Source organism: Schistocerca piceifrons, chromosome 1 (genome assembly GCF_021461385.2).
Source record: "Schistocerca piceifrons isolate TAMUIC-IGC-003096 chromosome 1, iqSchPice1.1, whole genome shotgun sequence".
In the NCBI taxonomy this organism is placed as follows: Eukaryota; Metazoa; Arthropoda; class Insecta; order Orthoptera; family Acrididae; genus Schistocerca; species Schistocerca piceifrons.
Genome location: NC_060138.1, coordinates 790,188,863 through 790,205,657, shown reverse-complemented (window position 1 = coordinate 790,205,657; position 16,795 = coordinate 790,188,863). Strand labels below are relative to the sequence as shown.

General features: G+C 46.0%; 1 pseudogene; it reads right to left on the bottom strand.

Annotated features, from left to right (window-relative positions):
- Positions 1-1,484: 1,484 nt before the first annotated feature.
- Positions 1,485-1,602, bottom strand: LOC124725923 (annotated as a pseudogene).
- Between the last annotated feature and the right edge of the window lie 15,193 nt (positions 1,603-16,795).

Sequence of the window (16,795 nt, the reverse complement as noted above, 5' to 3'; positions counted from 1 at the left end):
AGGAACGATGATGAAAGGATGAGGACAGCACAAACACGCAGTCATCTCGAGGCAGATGAAAATCTCTGACGCCACCGGGGATCGAACCCGAGATGCCATGCTCGGGAAGCGGGAACGGGACCGCGAGACCACGCACGAGCTGCGTATAATGGACGAGTCATACCGTGACGATCACTTCCCGACACGAGAAGGAAGTTGGCAGGCGCAGAATGTCAGGTAGACGTGTTAGACGACATTTCTCACAGTTAAGCCAGTTTGAGAGGGGCCTAATCATCAGCATGAAAACAGAAGGCAGACCGACATGCAGTGTGGCTGGCCTGTTCGATCGTTCGTAGTGTTCCGTCAGACGATGTTGGGAGTTGTGGACACGAGATGGCAACCACGTGCGACGTACCCGTTCTAGAGAGACCATGAAGACGACGAGGTGAAAGAATCGAAGGATCGTGCGTCAAGTGATGAGCCTGCAGTGACTCGTTCCACGATAGAAGGATATGTGCGGTTGCCAGTTATACCACATACCATTTCTAGACACCTTGCGGATGCCAATTTGTAGTCCAGGCGCTCTTGTCGTGTACTGCGGTTAACACCGAGACACTGGTGACTCCGACTGCAGTAGTGTCAAGCCAGAACGATGTGGACTGCCACAGATTGTCAGAAGGTGTTTAGCGATGAAACCCGATTCGTTATGGAGATGGGGTGTGGAGGCAGCCTACAGTTCCACCCACGATACGGCACGTCACAACGCCCGCACAGCCAGCGTAATGGTCTCGGGGACCATAGCCTAAGACAGCCTGTCCCATCTGTGGTACATGGAACCTTAACGAACCAGTGTTACGCTGATGACCTTCTGTAACCCTATGTGGGACCTTTCTTACACAGTCTACCAGAGGCACTTTTCCAGCAAGAAAGTGATTGTCCATATACGGCTCGAGTCGCTCAAGACATCCTACGTCATGTCCCGACGGTGCGTGGCCGGCCTGCTCCCTGGATCTCTCCCAGGTAGAGTATATGGGGGACCAGCTGGAACGCCAGATGCCACCGTGTCACTCTGTACACAATCTGGATGGGGCCGTTCAAGATTTGTCGGCCACTCTGCCTCAGGACATCAGACATCTTATCAGCTCGATGCCGGACCGTGTTCCAGCATGTATTGTAGCAAAAGGTTGTCCAACGCGTTATTGATGTTGCACTGTATCTGTCTACTTGTCTCACTGTATTTGTTTACGTATCTTGATTTTGGGACGAAGTGAATCTCCCATCTGTATCATTATAGCCCTCCTCCCGAACAGGCTATGAAGGCCCCAAGGCATCGACCGGCCGCCGTGTCATCCTCAGCCCACAGGCGTCACTGGATGCAGATATGGAGGGGCATATGGTCAGCACACCGCTCTCCCGGCCGTATGTCACGTTTCCGAGACCGGAGCCGCTACTTCTCAATATAGTAGCTCCTCACTTTGCCTCACAAGGGCTGAGTGCACCCCTCTGGCCAACAGCGTTCGGCAGCCCGAATGGTCACCCATCCAAGTGCTAGCCCAGCCCGACAGCGCTTAACTTTGGTGATCTGACGGGAACCTGTGTTACCACTGCGGCAAGGCCGTTGGATATCTTTATCATTACGCCTAATAAATTTCATTTCGCTGCGATACTCCCCACTTGGCGCGCTATTTTCAATGTTCTTAAGTTTATATACCGTATGTTACTGCCATTCTGTGGATGTCGTCAGTGTGGTGCACCACTATTTCGTTAACATTTCACATTCGTGCTTGAAAATTAACATTAAATCCAGACAGGAACGAAGGAGGTAGCATTACAGACAGCAGCACATAAACGCTACTGAAATGCTCCGACCTGCCTAGATATTTCCCACGTTTCCCTCAGGTTCAACGGTCTGTTATCTTCAAGACTACGGAAATAAAGAATAGCTGAGAAAATCCGTACAAATGCCCAAGCCACAGTGGACTTCTTGCCGTATGAATTTGTCAGTCATAAAAAAAGGATATTACTACGTCCAAGTCCGTATGAGATTAAAGCGCTTTCAAACCCTCGCATTATCCCAAACAGCGAGAGCGCTTGTCCTTTCCCTTTCGTGACACGGCGGTCTAGTGAAGTGAGTGCAGCAGACTCACCCTCGCCGTGCAGCGCCAGGAGACGGCTTTTGGGGAAACGAGACCGCGCGCGGCGGCCGGAACGGCCTCTTCTACCGGAAACAGCCCCAGTCAGTGGTCCTCCCACCCATCCCCACAACCACCCCCACTGGAATATCGATTGGGATGCTGCGAGGGCTCTCGCTGCCGAGCGCCTGCGAGATTGGCCGCCGGAGCGCCGTTCCGTGTCGTATGGGCTCCTGTGCAGAGAGGCAGACTGGGAAAAGAGTCGAAAGAAGCACGCGAAAATAAAACGATCACTCGTTAACCGGAAACGCAGAACCGGCCAAACATCTGCATGTGTCTGTTCCACAATGGCGTCCACTAACGAAAATGTGTATTTACACCACACGCAATGAATGAAAAGCATATAGTAGAAATATTGCTTTTTAACGCCATTTTTTTGCATTGTTGGTCTTCTAAGCTCTAGCTTTATTTTCAGATTCGTTAAAATAAATAACTCAGGTTCGTCAGCAAACATCAGTGGTGTGCACTGGTGTAGACTGCATATGACAATGTACAAAGGTGAGGATAATTTTTGCATTATAGTGAAAAAAGCACTATTTGCAGACGAATAAGTTAGTTAGCTTGTCTCTTCTATGTAGTCCTTTCGAAGTTTCTTTCAGTTGGTTCAGTATCTGTTTGACTGATTCCTAGTTTACTAGGAGACATACAGGTTTCCCAGTACAAGTATTAATTTTTCGAAATGAAATATTGCACATTTCCTTTGGTCTTCATTATTTACATAATTTGTTGCTTTCACAACACATCACACAGTTGTTAGGTAACACACATTTTCAGATAAATATTTGCCTTCCAACATTTTGGAAGCCAACAACTTTCGACATAGAATAGCACTCAATTAGTCGCATAGAACAGAGCTTCTGGAACACACCTACATCAACAGGCGCAGAAAGTTAAACATAGACAACCAGCGATGCTAATTGCACATTTTACTTTTCAGATGGTTTCAAATGATCATCCAAGAAATTATATACGTAAGAATAATATTAATAATAATAATAATTATTATTATTATTTCAACCGTCTTTTCAAACTCTAAAAAATAATATATTTAGAACAACTAAACAAATTTAATTTTCCCTTAGAAACAACTAGTTATTGCATGTTTTTATAATTGCATACAACTGAATTAATCTCTCACTATTGGTTTAATTTCAAATTAAAAAAACCAAAACTTTGTGATCTGAAGGAATGTCAGTGGATTCGGTAGTACACGAGTATTTATTTGAATGTATCGAGAAGAACGTTAATGAGAAACTGTACCACTGATCAGTTCCATTACAGTCTACAGAAAGTGTTGTAATGCCATACTAGTGACATTGGAACTTTTAAACGGAACCCACTAAATAACAACACATACACCATTACTTAATTATCCCAATCTCATTGTTCATATGAAAATAAATGAATCTGCCCACTGTTTGTTTTCAGTTGTTTTACACGTCACCCTTTCATATCCAAACCATCGCTAAGAGTTCTAGCGGAGTTTTGCGCAATCACTGTTTCTCTTTTTACATACATTTACATGTTAAGTCATATATCCACCAGTTGTTCGGGACCTGTGCCTAAACGTGTGTTGTTGTTGTTGTTGTTTATTCTTGGCCAGAAAACTGGTTTGATGTAGCTCTCCATGCTACTCTATCCTGTGCCAGCTTCTCCATCTCCAAGTAACTACTTCATCCTACATCATTCTGAATCTGCTTATTATATTCATGTCTTTATCTCGCTCAACGATATTTACCTACCACACTTCCTCCTAACATCACGTGATTTAATTCGACTACATTCCACGTTTTGCTTTTGTTGATGTTCATCTTAAACTCGCTTTGCAAGATACTCTCATTCCGTTCAGTTGCTCTTCCAAGTCCTTTGCTGTCTCTGACAGAACTACAATATCATCGGCTACCTTCAAAGTTTTTACTTCTTTTCCCTGAACTTTAATTCCTATTACAAATTTTTCTTTGGTTTCCTTTACTGCGTGTTCCATGCACAGGTCGAAAAACGTCGTGGATACGCTACAACCCTATCTCACTCCCTTCTCAAGCACTGCTTCCCTTTCACGCCCCTCGACTCTTATTACCGTCGTCAGGTTTCTGTACAAGTTGTAAATAGCGTTTCACTCCCTGTACCTTAATCCTATTACCTTCAGACTTTCAAAGAGACTCTTCCAGTCAACATCATCAAAAGCCTTTCCCTATGTCTACAAATGCTATAAACGTAGGTTTGCTTCTCCTTAACCTGTCTTCTATTAGAAGTCGTAGGGACAGCATTGCCTCGCGTGTTTCTACATTACTCCGGAATCCAAACTGATCTTCCTCGTGGCCGGCTTCTATAAGTTTTTCCATTTTTTGTAAGGAATTCGTGTTAGTATTTTGCACTATGCCCTCTTAAACTGAAATTTCGGTAATTTTCACACCTGTCAGCACCTGATTTCCTTGGGAATGGAATCATTATATTCTTCTTCACGTCTGAGGTTATTTCGCCTATCTCATGCATCTTGCACACCAGATGGAAGAGTTTTGTCAGGGCTGGCCCTCACAAGGCTATCAGTTGCTGTAACTGAATGTCGTCTACTCTTGGGGCCTTGTTTCGACTTAAATTTTTCAGTGCTCTGTCAAATTTTTCTTGCAGTATCGTATCTCTCATCTCATCTTCACCTATGTTCACTTCCCTTTCTACAGTATTGGCTTCAAGTTTATCCCTTTGCGCAAACCCTCTACATGCTCCTTCCACCTTTTAGCTTTCCCTTCTTTGCTTAGGATCAGTTTCCCATCAGATATTCATACAGTTGCTTCTATTTTCACCACAGGCCTCTTTAACTTTCCTGTAGGCGGTATCTATCTTTCCTCTAATGAAATGTGCTTCTAAATCCTTACATTTGTTCACTAGCCATTCCTGCTAATCCATTTTGCACTCCCTGTCAGTCTGAGATTTTAAGTGTTTATATCCCCTTTCGCCTGCTTCATTTGCTGCATTTTTATATTTTCTCCTTTCATCAGTTAAATTCAATATCTCTTCTGTTACCCAAGGATTTCTACTAGCCTACTTGACCCTCTGCTGCCCTTACTATTTCATCTCTCAAAGCTATCCATTCTTCTTCTACCGTATTTCTTTCCCACGTTCTTGTCAATTATCCCCTAATGCTCTCTCTGAAACTCTCTACAACCTCCGGTTCTTTCATTTTATCCAGGTCTCATTTCCTTAAACTCCCACCTTTTTGTAATTTCTTCAGTTTTAATCTACAGTTTATAACCATTGAACTGTGGTCGCAAATCAAATCTGCCCCTGGAAATGTTTTACAGCTCAAAACCTGTTTCCAAAATCTCTGTCATACCATTATATAATCAGTCTGAAACCTTCCGGTGTGTCCAGGTCTCTGCAAAGTATATAACGTCCGTTCATGATTCTTAAATGAAGTGTTAACGACAGTTAAACGTACATCCCCATAAATAATGGTACTATGGTTGTCTTACTCCATAGCTTTTCTTTCTAGGTAGTGGGAAACACACATAAGCAGTTACTTTTGTTCAAATTTTTCTATACCTTCCAGAGCTGTTTTCCTAATCCCTCACCTACTCGCACTCCATTCTTTCGACTTCTATTGCATTCTAATCAGATAGTATTTTTTCCAGACAGCAAGTTGTATGCGCACCGTGCTTCGCAGAAATGGATCCAAGCGTGCCACAGCTGTGCCTTAAATACCACCAGCACTCACAGGGATCAAAGGACAGCGAGACTATCATCCCATCAATTCAGAAAAACATGGATTCGAAACTAATCTGATCATTTTGAGTTACTGCAACAAGTTACACATTTCACACATGACTCACCTAAAAGTGTATTAGGAGTTTCTTACCATAAAAATACACTATTTCACACAGTTGGCAATGTTGAGACCGGGTGCTTACCCCAGCATTGTCGGAGCAATCGGACTTCCTCGCTTGGACGTGGGTTGTGGAGATGTTGGTGTCTGAAACCGCTCGGCGACCCCTTAATGAATGGTTGAAATGGCTCTGAGCACTATAGGACATAACATCTGAGGTCATCAGTCCCCTAGAACTTAGAAGTGGGGTGCTTACCCCAGCATTGTCGGAGCAATCGGACTTCCTCGCCTGGACGTGGGTTGTAGAGGTGTTGGTGTCTGAAACCACTCGGCGACCCCTTAATGAATGGTTGAAATGGCTCTGAGCACTATAGGACATAACATCTGAGGTCATCAGTCCCCTAGAACTTAGAACTACTTAAACCGAACTAACCTAAGGACATCACACGCATCCATGCCCGAGGCAGAATTCGAACCCGTGACCGTAGCGGTCGCGCGGTTCCGGACTGAAATGCCTAGAACCGCTCGGCCACAAAGGCCGGCTCCCGTTAATGAAACGTCCCTGTATACAACAGCCCATTACTCATTTAGGTGCTCAGATGGAACTACAGCAGGTGGGAGAATATTGCCCCTCGATGATGTAAGTGGCTGGCGGAGCGTCGGACGCGAAGCTGAGCAACTGCCTGCTTGGGAGGCAAAACGTGTCAGTAGTGACGGCTATTGACGTCAGTGAAGTTGCCACTGATAGGCGTCAGGCGCAGCTACTGGTAGCCTGAATGAGATTTTCACTCTGCAGCGGAGTGTGCGCAGTTATGAAACTTCCTGGCAGATTAAAACTGTGTACCCGACCGAGACTCGAAATCGGGACCTTTGCTTTTCGCGGGCAAGTGCTCTACCATCTGAGCTACCGAAGCACGACTCACGCCCGGTCCTCACAACTTTACTTCTGCCAGTACGTCGTCTCCTACCTTCCAAACTTTACAGAAGCTCTCCTGCGAAGCTTGCAGAACTAGCACTGCTGAAAGAAAGGATACTGCGGGGACATGGCTTAGCCACAGCCTGGGGGATGTTTCCAGAATGAGATTTTCAATCCGCAGCGGAGTGTGAGCAGTTATGAAACTTCCTGGCAAATTAAAACTGTGTGCCCGACCGAAACTCGAACTCGGGAACTTTCCCTTTCGCGAGCATGTGTTCCACCATCTGAGCTACCGAAGCACGACTCACGCCCGGTACTTACAGCTTTACTTCTGCCAGTATCTCGTCTCCTACCTTCCAAACTTTACAGAAGCTCTCCTGCGAGCAGGCTTTCTCCTGGTCGCCGCGTGCTACACTGTCTGTGGATGTGGTGGTCTTCACCTCCAAGTTAATTGCTACTGAAGATGGTGGTTTTCGGCATCACACACACGCGCGCACACACACACACACACACACACACACACACACAAACACACACACACACACACACACACACGCGCGCGCACACCGATAAGGTTATATGCAAAGGACATCAGAGAGCATCTGCGAACGAGGGTATGATTCGAGGATTGGGTTACCAGTACTTCTCTGGCAGCTACACCCTCTACCTAGAAGAGACAATAGGCCATACTGAAACTTCCTGGCAGATTAAAACTGTGTGCCCGACAGAGACTCGAACTCGGGACGTTTGCCTTTCGCAGGCAAGTGCTCTACCACCTGAGCTACCCTAGCACGACTCACGCCCCGTCCTCACAGCTTTACTTCTGCCAGTATCTCGTCTCCTACTTTCGCAGGAGAGCTTCTGTGAAGTTTGGAAGGTAGGAGACGAGATACTGGCAGAAGTAAAGCTGTGAGGACGGGACGTGCTTGGGTAGCTCAGGTGGTAGAGCACTTGCCCGCGAAAGGCAAAGGTCCCGAGTTCGAGTCTCGGTCCGGCACACAGTTTTAATCTGCCAGGAAGTTTTATATCAGCCCACACTCCGCTGCAGAGTGAAAATCTCATTCTGGAATAGGCCATACTGGCTAGGTGCAGCCATTGGGTGGCAAATACTTCATTTGTTCTGATTTTCTCGTGTAGTCAGCTTGTATAGGAATCTAGCCGGAGTTGAACTATTGCCCATATTTAGCCTTCACATGTGCTGGTTAGCAGCCCTCTTCCACTTTGTCAGCTTCTTGAATAAGCACTTCTTTCATTTTCAATACTCCTTCTTGTGAAATGGCATCTGGACTTAAAGCTGGCACTCACTTTCCTCTGTGAGATGTAATGTTACTGAGCATCGCAGGAACAGTACGTGGCATCCAGCAGTGTCATTTTGCAACACTCCTCCCACTTGAAGAAATCTGGTCTCCATAATGTAACCTCTCTACATTTCTGGACAGCAAATATTTAAACATACGTTTTATAATTTGACATGAAAATACAAGAGTTTTCTCTTTATCTTACTCTAATTCTTAACATAAACAACTTATTTCATGGGCAGTCATTAATCTAAAGTTATTTTGATAGCGAGCTAGTCTGCTAGCAACTGGTGCATTGGAAGTTTCACAGTTAAGCTGGTTCTCCGCTTGAAGTAGACATTGATCATACATAGCTCGGTCAGAACCATAGAAACCAAGAAATTCATGGTCGTATCCTATGGTACTGCTCACTGTGGTACTGCCCAAAATTCTGGAACATTCTCTCAGCAGTAATACGACCACATTACATGGCTATCATTACATCCGGTGATTGGTTATAGGGTTTAATTTAAGTAATATAACATTCTGAATCGAATCTTACAAGTTATCTCCTAATAGTTTTATTATATTTCGTACAGTAGGCCTACTTCGGCGATACTGCCCTTGTTAAGTACAACTGAGAATATTAAAGTTTGTAATATTGTACGAAATATAATAAAACTACTAACAGCTAACTTGGAAGATTCTGTTCAAAATGTCATATTACGACATGTTTCACGCTGCAGGCTGCAGTTCCAAGTATACAAAGTTAGTCAATTAAGTAGGTCAGGTTTTGACTTGGTAACACATCTATTGTTTTTTATGATACAATACAACGAAGGCCGTGACCGATTCATTATACACTGAAACGCTAAAGAAAATAGTATAGGCATGCGTTTTCAAATACAGAGATATGTAAACAGGCAGAATACGAAGCTGCGGTCGGCAACGCCTGTGTAAGATAATAAGTGTCTGAGGCAGTTAACGATCGGTTACTGCTGCTACAACGGCAGGTTATCAAGATTTAAATGAGTTTGAACGTGGTGTTATAGTCGGCGCACGAGCTATGGGACACACCATCTCCGAGGTAACGATGAAGTATGATTTTCCCGTACGACCATTTCACGAGTGTACGTGAATATGAGAAATCCAGTAAAATATCAGATCTCCGACATCGCTGCGGCCGAAAAAGGTCCTGCAAGAACGGGACAAACGACGACTGAACAGAATCGTTCAACGTGGCAGAAGTGCAGCCCTTCCACAAATTGCTGCAGATTTCAATGCTGGACCATCAACAAGTGTCAGCGTGCCAACAGGACTTTTAGAAACAAACATTGCTTCTAAAAGTCCTGCGTCGTATATTGATGTTCATGACATGCTCTGCACATTATTAAGTAATGACAAATGTAATGTGGTGGCTTAAGCCGCTTTAAGCCTTATGCGTGAAGATGGTCCTTGACTGAAACCGAGTGATATTTGGGTTTAAAATTAAAGCAGCTGATGCATTTTATACATCTTTTCTTATCGTTCTCCACCAAAACCATTCACTTATTCTACGATGTGTTGTCCTTTACACTCCCTGTCCTGTTAACACATGATTATGAGCTTCTTTTAATACCTCTGTCTTCAGTGCTGTAGGTACCACGACATACGACTCAAACTTTGTCACCCCACATAGTAGGCCATTCTGTACAGTGAACTGTGGCTGCGTTTTGCAGTCTGCCACTCTTCAAGACTTCCACTAAGCACTTACATGACCCCAGTTTTCCTCCTCAAACCATCCGCATTCCCATTCTTCTTGCTGTATTTGTACATTACCTCAAAATGGAATTCAGTTAATTTAATTGCCCATGGAGTCAATCTGCTTGAAGCATCTTTCAATTCTAACAGCCGCATTAATGCTGCATGATCGGTTACAGCTTTGAATTTTCTTCCATACAACTATATTGGGTGCTCATTGCCATCTACTTCCCAACTCAGAATGCATCCAATCATGTGGTTACCCGCATCACAGGGCAGGATGAAGTCTTTTTCGTAATTCGAAAATCTTCACATAGGGCTGTTTGTTAGTTCCTTTTTAACCCCTCATATTGGCAGTCAGCCATCCTCTGAAATGTCACACCCTTCTTCAACAAATGTTTTAATGGTCTAATAAAATCCGTAAACTCTTTGGAAAACTTACATTATCCTAAAAATTACTGCAGTTGTTTCACAATTCATGGCGGCAATAAATTATGGACTCCACATACCAATCTCGGGTTGGTCTTCATGCCGTCATAGCTCTTGGCCTAGGTAGGTAACTTTGGCCAAAGCAAAGTGACACTTCTGACTACTCAGTTTTAACTTCTTAAATTCTTCTTCCCGACACTGCAAGTGATCCTTCTCCTCTCTAGAAAAACGATAACATCATTGCGGTTTCGGCATTTAAGTAATAATAATCACAACAGAATCCGTATTTCCTTGTCCCATCTGATGATTTTTTGTACACGATGACAACAGGTGCTAACATGAGGTTATCACGCTCTTCAATAATATCATCATTTAACTGTTGTTGATGCACTCCTCCACTGGTTGCAGGTAGTGAGTTATTCTGTACGGCTTCTTATAGACAGAAGGATTACCCCAACATGATCTTGTGCTGCGTCATGGGAGTCACTGGTAACGGTCCACTAGGGCTGAAGAAAACCGCAAACTCTATCAATACCATTTCTATAGCTACCCCTTTCTTTTCCGTTCAAATGCTGCAGTTTTTTGTGTAACACCGATGCATTGATCGTTTGCTCATGCAAAAAGTCCTCATCCAGAATGGCCAATTTGACAATCAATAACCCCTCTGGCAAAACCAGTTAGTGAGTGCGAAAATTATACACAGTAACTGGAATCTTGTATTCTCAATTTACTGCTGGATACCTATTACTCTCCCATGTATAAAGCAATGTAATGTATCCAAGTCGTCATTGTGTTCCAATGGAAAACACACAAAACGTCCCACGGTAGGCCAGTACCTATACTTATCCAAAGTAGTTTTCGTGTGCCTTTCGGCTCTCTCACGCCAACTGAGCCTTAACGATTGTGTATGCGTTTTAATCGATTCCACTTTCCTGCTAGGAGAACCTTGCCATAGCATATCATTCGCAGTGGTCTCTCCCAGTCGGAAAAATGCTCCACGGAGTTCGACAGTATGTGGCGGGGTGGGATACAACTGCTCATCCCAACATGAAATAACAGACCACCAAACTCGGTAAGTTTCTTGCCGTTCGTCCTCTTTACTCTACACTGATAGGTACTGGTTCAGCAGACAAAAGCAGCGTTGAGAAAAAATCGACTAAACAACGACCAAACAAAAGCCTCACAACACAAGATTGGTTGTAGCATCTGTAAGTTCGAAAATTTCTGGCGTTCGGGATGCTAAAAGAATTGTTAGAAAATGTTTTTAAGTTCAACTAATTAGGCATTATTGTCTCAAAAACATGTTGTAAAAATCTATCAAGTCCGTATTTACGCTCAAATTATTGTTGATGAAAGTTAATAACTGTTTTTACTAAATGAAACTTCTTGGCAGATTAAAACTGTGTGCCGGACCGAGACTCGAACTCGGGACCTTTGCCTTTCGCGAGCAAGTGTTCTACCGACTGAGCTACCCAAGCACGACTCACGGCCCGTCCTCACAGCTTTAATTGCGCCAGTACTTCGTCTCCTACCTTCCAAACTTCACAGAAGCTCTCCTGCGACCTTGCAGAACTAGCACTCCTGGAAGAAGGATGTAGCGGAGACATGGCTTAGCCACAGCCTGCGAGATGTTTCTGCGGAATTAAAGCTGTGAGGACGGGCCGTGAGTCGTTCTTGGGTAGCTCAGTCAGTTCGGCGCTAGCGGCCGTGCGAAGCGGAGGTCCGATACTTCCGCCTGTGCGGCGTGTGCGAGTGTTTGTTTACTTGTGGACTTAGTCTGCGCGCGGGCTAGTAACAACGATCATGGCGAACAAGTACAGGAAAACTACATTACGATTCAATTTCTGCGAAGACTACGAACGACCAAAGGCTTTAGCAGTGGAACGATTCATTCGAGAGGACGTCAGGACACCGCCAAACGATATTGTCGGAATTCACCTGTCCATCGTTAGTCCCACGGTGTATGTTAAGATGGTAAATGACGCGGCGTGTGAGAGAATTCTACAGGTGACAAAAGCAGGTCTCCGATTTGCCATAGTGACGGGAATGTCGGCACGGTAACTGTAGAACATGCTGGTCTGGGTGTACGGACAATACGTGTTTTTGAGCTACCATTTGAGCTCCCGGCTGACGAAGTTGTCCAGGCTTTTAAGCCATACGGCACGGTACATGTTCACACAGCAGAACGCTGGACACAATTCGCCACGTACCCCGTTCTTAACGGAGTGCGACAGATCACTATTGATCTTCAGAAGCATGTACCGTCCTATCTGACAATTAGTGGTTGTCGGGCGGTGGTGATTTACGATGGTCAACCACGTACATGTTCTGGCTGTGGCCAGGAGGGACACCTCAGGTCTAACTGTATGCAACGGCGGATTACGCAACTGCCTTCAGATGTGCGGGAGCCGTCGCCGGCGATGACAGTACTACCGATCACCTATACCAAAGCCCTCACTGCGTCCGCTGATGACCGAAAATACACAGCCCCGGTGGAAGATCAAGATGGCACTCTCCGAAACCTTGTAGCAGACGTCGGGATGACAGAGGATGCTGCCCCATCGAGCATACAATCTACGGCGACAACATCAGATGAGACCGAACTCCCACCAAGCACACCGATAGTACACGAACAGTTCCAGCCGCAACGGATGCTGTTCCGTCTGGAACGCACTCTGTGACGACAACATCAGTTTCCACCGAACTCCCACCAAGTACAACGATGGGACTCGAAACACTTCCTGTTCCTACGGATGCTTTTCTGTCGGGCAGCCGTGATTCCCTACAATCTGAGGACACGGAAGGAAGATCACGCAAACAACGTTCCCCGAAAAGGAGGAAACGGCGTCGTCGCACGACATCTCCCCATGCCCCGACGACGATGTGCCTGTGGACCAAGACGACACAACAACCTCTACGAAACAGGATGAGGCAATGGAAACTGTTCGATCAGATCCGCAGCGGTCTGTCAAATTGACGGTACCGGGACGTGGTGATGCTGAAGAGGAATCACAACCAGTTGGCTCTCCAGACGCAGATGCTGTGGCAATGGACACGAATATATCACTGCCTGCAAAGATGTGGTATGACGATATTGAGGAGGCGCCGGACGTCATACAGAGGCAGCCGGCACTCACGAAGACGGCCTAATAATTGCTGAAGGTGAAGGGAGAGGGGCGAGAGAACGTCTTCTAACTCAGCCCCCAGCGCCGATGCAGGGGGATGTTGTTGCGCATCGACAGAGTGGGATTCAACGCCATGCGAACCGTATTGCGACATTAAATATAAATGACGTGCGTTCACCGGCCAAAATACACCTACTGAAGGAAACGATTTGGGCATCTGATGTGGATATTGCTTTGCTGCAGCAAGTCCACATAGCTGCACTCCCATACATCGCAGGCTACCAATCCTATTCGTCACATGGAGATCACAATGGGAGTGGGGTGGCAGTTTACGTGCGAGATGGCTTCCCAGTGGAAAACGTGTGCTACCTTCCGTCGGCCAGGGGAATGGCTTTCACGACGTTTGCGACAAGCATCATCAATCTTTATGCACCGTCGGGAAACAATCGGCGGCGGGAGAGGGCGCGATTTTATGCAGAAGACATTGCCCCACTTTTCCATGGACGTTATGAATGTGTAATAATTGGTGGAGATTTCAACTGTGTTCTCAGCCAGAAAGACCAATGGCCGCAAGCAAACATCAGCCAAGAGTTGCGAATCGTTGTCAACGACCTTGTACTTAGTGACACGTGGGAATTACGACATGGAGATGCACCGGGATACACCTATGTGACAAGTCATTCGGCGAGCAGGTTAGATCGCATTTATATCTCACGGGCTCATGCAAATGATGTCCAGGACGCGGAACGCTGGCCATTGGCATTTTCCGATCACAGCGCTTACATCTGTACGATGCTTCTTCCCCGTAGAGAGGTGTGGAACAGTAAGGCCCCGTGGAAATTAAACATTCAACATCTACATGATCCTGAATGCCGTCACCGGATCCTTGAGACATGGACGATGTGCGAGCGAAGGGTTGGAAGGTATGCGACGAAGCTTGATTGGTGGCTGACTTGTGCTAAACCGGCGCTTCGCCGTACGTTCATCTCATATAGCAGGGAGATGGCAGAATAGCGCCGCCGTACGACCGACTTTTATTTTGCAGCGCTGCGCGACCTGGACGATGGTCCGCCGGGACAGTACGTCTGGATCGAACGCAAAAGGATAAAAGCTAAACTAGTGGCTTTAGCTCGGAAACATCTTCAGGGAAGCATGGTGCGCGCCAGATGTCACGATACGATAATGCACGAGATTCCTTCCATGCACCACGTCGTGAATGAACGAAAGCACCGACGACGCGTTTTGGTACGGGAATTAATTACCCGCGAAGACCGAAGAGTGACACGTCAAGCGGACATTGTCTCTGCATTCGTCGACCATTACCAACACATCTACGAGGGCAGTTCAATAAGTAATGCAACACATTTTTTTTCTCGGCCAATTTTGGTTGAAAAAACCGGAAATCTCTTGTGGAATATTTTCAAACATTCCCGCTTCGTCTCGTATAGTTTCATTGACTTCCGACAGGTGGCAGCGCTGTACAGAGCTGTTAAAATGGCGTCTGTAACGGATGTGCGTTGCAAACAACGGCCAGTGATCAAGTTTCTTTTGGCGGAAAACCAGGGCATCTCAGATATTCATAGGCGCTTGCAGAATGTCTACGGTGATCTGGCAGTGGACAAAAGCACGGTGAGTCGTTGGGCAAAGCGTGTGTCATCATCGCCGCAAGGTCAAGCAAGACTGTCTGATCTCCCGCGTACGGGCCGGCCGTGCACAGCTGTGACTCCTGCAATGGCGGAACGTGCGAACACACTCGTTGGAGATGATCGACGGATCACCATCAAACAACTCAGTGCTCAACTTGACATCTCTGTTGGTAGTGCTGTCACAATTGTTCACCAGTTGGGATATTCAAAGGTTTGTTCCCGCTGGGTCCCTCGTTGTCTAACCGAACACCATAAAGAGCAAAGGAGAACCATCTGTGCGGAATTGCTTGCTCGTCATGTGGCTGAGTGTGACAATTTCTTGTCAAAGATTGTTACAGGCGATGAAACATGGGTTCATCACTTCGAACCTGAAACAAAACGGCAATCAATGGAGTGGCGCCACACCCACTCCCCTACCAAGAAAAAGTTTAAAGCCATACCCTCAGCCGGTAAAGTCATGGTTACAGTCTTCTGGGACGCTGAAGGGGTTATTCTGTTCGATGTCCTTCCCCATGGTCAAACGATCAACTCTGAAGTGTATTGTGCTACTCTTCAGAAATTGAAGAAACGACTTCAGCGTGTTCGTAGGCACAAAAATCTGAACGAACTTCTCCTTCTTCATGACAACGCAGACCTCACACAAGTCTTCGCACCCGAGAGGAGCTCAAAACTTCAGTGGACTGTTCTTCCTCATGCACCCTACAGCCCCGATCTCACACCGTAAGATTTCCATATGTTTGGCCCAATGAAGGACACAATCCGTGGGAGGCACTATGCGGATGATGAAGAAGTTATTGATGCAGTACGACGTTGGCTCCGACATCGACCAGTGGAATGGTACCGTGCAGGCATACAGGCCCTCATTTCAAGGTGGCGTAAGGCCGTAGCATTGAATGGAGATTACGTTGAAAAATAGTGTTGTGTAGCTAAAAGATTGGGGAATAACCTGATGTATTTCAATGCTGAATAAAACAACCCCTGTTTCAGAAAAAAAATGTGTTGCATTACTTATTGAACTGCCCTCGTATCAGGAAGAAGCAGCCCCTGTCGATGACCTCGAACGTATAGCCACGTACGTCTCCCGTACACTGACGGTGGAAGCCGCGGGAACCTTACTGGAAGCCATTAGCTGTGAGGAAGTACATGATGCGATCGGAAAGGGTGCGTTGAATAGGTCCCCAGGCATTGATGGACTTCCTGCTGAATTTTATCGAGAATTTCGCAACGAAATGGCTCCGCGATGGACGGAAATGTACAACTAGATGTTAAATTCCGATGCGCCTATTCCACCGGCTTTTATGGAAGGCCTCTTGGTGCCAGTACATAAACCGAAGCCAGGAATTACGGTCACACATTATCGCCCCATCACCCTGCTTAATGCCGACTATAAGATCTTTGCACGGTTGCTAGCTTCCCGATGTCATATGTTAATTCGTAGCGTTCTCTCTCCAGAACAGACGACACCGGGTGGATCGGTGAATGTGCAAACAGCTACTGGCGAATGCCGTGATGTGATAGCGCTGGCGGAGGAGTGCCGGCTTAAAGCGGCGATGGTGGCGGTTGATTTTGACAGTGCTTTTGATAAGGTGCGCCACAACTATCTGTACGCTGTGCTGGAACAAATGGGATTTCCAGATCGTTTTACTGGTCTCATTAGAAGGGTTTATGTGG